Source organism: Harpegnathos saltator, unplaced genomic scaffold (genome assembly GCF_003227715.2).
Source record: "Harpegnathos saltator strain DR-91 unplaced genomic scaffold, Hsal_v8.6 scaffold93, whole genome shotgun sequence".
Taxonomy (NCBI): domain Eukaryota; kingdom Metazoa; phylum Arthropoda; class Insecta; order Hymenoptera; family Formicidae; genus Harpegnathos; species Harpegnathos saltator.
Window position 1 is genome coordinate 1614212 of NW_020230721.1, and position 4647 is coordinate 1618858.

Here is a 4647-nt window from a genome sequence, read left to right on the forward strand (position 1 = left end):
TTTATTTATCCCGTTGTGTGTACATAATATATCTGTTATTATTTATGATGTGTAAACCAGCGACGAAGAGGAGAGAAAAAGTAGGGGCCGTGTTCCGCCATGATCGCGCGTCAACCGAGCCGACGTCGATGCACGGGAAAAAAATTGGTCGAATTAAGCTGGATTCTCACTATCCATCTCGACGACAAACGAGACTCCGCCAATCCTCCATCACCGTTGATCATTCCTATAAAAAAAAAAAAAATGAAATTGACGAAAGATTTATAGTCTACCGTCGTCTGGGTGGCTATGAGGACGCAGCCTTAACGAACGAAGGAAACAGAATTTCTGGTTCTTATGAATCAAATTCGGTTCTAAGAGACAGATGCTAATTTAATTTTTCTCGAGCCCGAAACGCGTGTGGCTTTTTTTTTTTTTTATTCAACCGATCTCCTTCCTCCGCGGAGACCTCTCGAGGTCTCAGTTGTTGCGTTTCAATGCGTTTCGAGTATCGAGTGACAGAGGGAGAGAGAAAGTGAGAATGAGCGTGAGAAAAATGGTAGATCGCGGGACCAATGCGGCGGTAAAAACGCGTGCTTCAGCCCGCACCGCCGCTGTTGTGCTTTTCATCCTTCCCCTTCTTCTACTTCCTTCAGTTCCCCGACTGCGCGATCCTCGATCGAATGATTAAGCGATCACGACCGAGAAACGCGAGCCGTTAAGTTTTACACATTGCGCGTGTCACTGTCATTGAGCATTATTTATTGGTGAAAGCGAAGGACCGCCCGTATGCGCGCCCGCAGAGCCTTCGCGCCGTGTCCGTTCGTCACTTGGTCGTCGTTTTTAATTAGCCAGCCTTGTAATACGCCGCCGCCACCGCCGCATCATCGCAGACGCACCTGCGGCCCCGGCAGCACCTGCGGCGGCCGACAATTTCGGCGAGACTCCGCCGCACCGTACCCGGGATATTTTCTGAAATTTCGCCGTTAAATTATTATGACGCGCCGTGTCATTATTATTAGGATTGTTATTAGCGCGATTATTGTTGAGTCCGCTCACCGCGGGTTAATTCGCGGAACGGGAATCGCCCACCTCGTGGAGAACTTGACTCGTGTTGCGCGTCTCTTCGGTTAAACACCGAACGGCGCTGCGATTCTTCCAAATCGCAGCTTCGGTAATCTGTGGCGTTCTTCGTTGGTTTCTTTTCCTTTGTCTTCTCGCTGCATTTTGAACAGATCGCGTTTTGAAATTCCGTTCCGACGTAACGCCGAAGCGCGCGCGGAACGCGGTCGAGGGTGCGTCCGCGAGAGTTCCAAAGTGACAAAAATAATTATCACGTACGACAGGAACGCGCGCGGTCGGTGAGCGGCGATGAGAAAGCGCAGGGACAAACTGCGTAGTCCTGCGTCTACGAATAAATTAGCGGCGTCGGTTTATCAGCTCTCTGTATGTGTTGTTTCGCATAATAATCGGGGCCAGCGAACATGGCCGCGTCGTGAAATTTGACGAGGGAGCGCGCCAGTGAACTGCTGTTTGATAAAGTAATAGGGAAAGAGCGTCCGACGTTTTTTGCGCGTAATTAATCGTCGCTCCGCGGCTCTCGCGTAAGGGATTATAAATGTGAGAGCCTGCGATTTTTCCTGCGGGTGGAACCGATCGAGTCGCGGCGGCCGCCGACGTCTTTTCCGTTCCGGGCTGTTCGAGAGACAACGATTAAGTCCAAAGACTCGCGAGAGGGACAGCGTGAGCGCGTAACTGAGTAGTAATAATAGTAACGTTAATAATTTATATTGCGTACAATCAGTCACAAATGTACACAAGCCAAAGAGCTGCAGCTAGTAATGAGAGAGAGAGAGAGAGAGAGAGAGAGAGAGAGAGGGGGGGGAAGGCGAGACAAAGCGAGAGAAACAGAGACGAGACAAAAGGAAGCGTGCGCGTGCGTTGCGAGGAAAGAGAGAGAGAACGTGTTTTAGAAAACGCGTATTCGAAAAATTTATTCTCTTGTCATTGATTGTCATTCGTCACATTTGTCCATTGTCCACGCGTCGCCACTCGTCAATCTTCTTCACCGATTGTCATTGTCGATGAATTAATTATTATCATTATTATTACTATCATCGTCTCATCTCACATTATTATACATATATAAATATAAATATATATATATATATATAAATAAATATATATATATAAATATATTGTACAAAACGTGATAACTACGAATCCTCGCTTAGATAATTCGCATAGTAATTTTCTGTACACACATTCGCCGCGGCAGAAGAGAAATACAGTGGTATTTAAAAGAGATTCATTGAGATTATCTTTTTATACCTACGTCCAGAGTGAAAGAGAGAAAACATCTCGTCGCGAGAGAGCCGAGGGAGGATCCGAGAGTCCGTGTGTGTATTATATACATGTCTGTGTGCGCGGCGGAAAATACATAAAAACTCGTCAATTCTCTTAAACATCTGCATCTCAACAGTAACTGTTGTCGCACTTTGTTACTGTTGAAATAAAGATCTTTAAATGTCAGACGACTTTTTACCATTTCTAACAGCACTCTCCTATCTTTGCTATCTATCCCTAAACTTCGCTACCGACAACGTGAAATTATCACAGAGCTCGCCCGTGAGCTGAGAAATAAATTTTCCCAATTTCAAACTCCTTTTGTTCATACGCTGTACATTGCTATACGTATGCTGTAATGGTGTATATTAATAATGTGTATATATATATAGAGAGAGATGAGTATACATATAATATGTGCTTCACTCGCATCGACTAAATGAAAAATGTCGGACCGACATCGAACTGTGTGTATATCTGGCAGTCGGCGATTAAGAAACAAAGTGTATCATTGCCAGTATTTTCTATTGTTACCGCGGTAGTATTATTTTCTATTATCGGCACAGTTTTATCGGCGACACTGATAGCGCGGCGATGACGACTTGTAGAACCAGCGGAGAGCCTTCTCGCGCAGCGCGCTATCGTCGGTCGATTCAATCCTTTCACTCAAGTATACCGACGCCAGCCGCGCAGGGAACGCTCACGGTCGGCGAATGGAATCCATTTACCAGCAACTGAACACTCGCCTCGAGTATTCTTTGAGAATTTACTGCCACTGATAACACGAGATACGATCAAGTTCGTACCGACAATACGGAATATACCTCCGGCGCCACGTTCAACGAAAAATTCCTGAAATATTGCCCGATTCTTTTCGAGTGAAATCACACTCAGGGCGAGTGCAGATTCACTCGAAGCGACGCTCAAAATACCTCAAGACCTCGCGAGAATAAATCAATTTTCGCTCAAACTTCTCCCAATACGTACCTAATATATATATATATATATATATATCGATTCGAGTGAATTTGCCCTCTCAACGGTGAAATACGTACCTGAGATTCTTTAATTTCAAGCTCGCTCTTCAGTTTTCGACGGAAACATCCATCCGGCGATACAGAATGGAGAATATTTGAGCATATTTGAACGACTCGGCCGTTATCCTTTACTTTACGAGCGGGATTTCACTCGAAGAAATTTAGAGAGCATGGCCCGTTGTATGTACATACTTCTGTAGCACACATACACGTATATTTCCGCAAGAATTATATATGTATGACGTCCTGTAAGAAAGATTCCCTACATATCTCCGAACGCATCATGCTCCCTGAAAGAGAAAAAAAGCAAAGCTTCTCGCTCAAATAGCTCGAGCGCGTTCGTTCGAACAGATCTCGAGTGGAAACCTCGGCAGCGATAAAAATAATTAGAATCGTCGAAAGGAACCGCGCGTACGATCGTTCTCGGCATTCTAACGCAGCCGTTTTCGAGCTCGCTGCGAGACAGACGTTGCGTTATCAAATTCGTCTGCGATGGTGCGATGTAAATCCGAGGAATGACTCGATGCGTAGAGCAGATTGCGTGTGTCTTCGAGTGCGGGCAAAGACGTAGGAAATGTTGTAATATCGACTGAACAAGTCGCTGGGAGGCTTATGTAAGATTAACGTTTTATTCGTAAATGTACAGAGACCGCCAGCCAAATGCCTATCAATAAATACATGTACACAATTAATTACTCGTCAGCGGATATTGCGATTGCAAATTAAATTCGAGATACAAAATTACTGCGGAGTTTCCTCGATGCGGTGAGTGCAGGCAGAGCGCAGCGACGAGGCACGTTCGATCACTCTTCTCCGATCGATGTGAATACACTAATCCTTCTCCTTCTTTTTATTTGTATCATGAACTCTTCTGCTGGTTTTCGATCGCTATACGGAATAAACGAGATTATTGTTACGCTTTAGGCTGAAATAGTCGAATGACGTGGTCGAACGCAAGGTCGATCGACAAAGAAGCCGAATCGTTCGCACGAGCGACGCTTATTTTTCTCTGAAGGATTTTTGACGTGTTGTGTCTTGGAAATTCTTTCGGAACGTTGCTTTTGATTGTTAGGCGATGTCGGAGACGTCGAGTAATCGAAGCACCAATTTCGCACCTGAACCTGGTGTGATCCTCCGTAGAATCGCTGGACAATTCTCCGATATGATAGCATTAGACAGAAATTTGACGCAAGTCGCACGCATTAAAACGTCATTCTCGCGCAGGACGAAGGGCTCAGGGAAACGGAAAATTTATAGAATTTAATCAATACGTTGATTGGCTGTG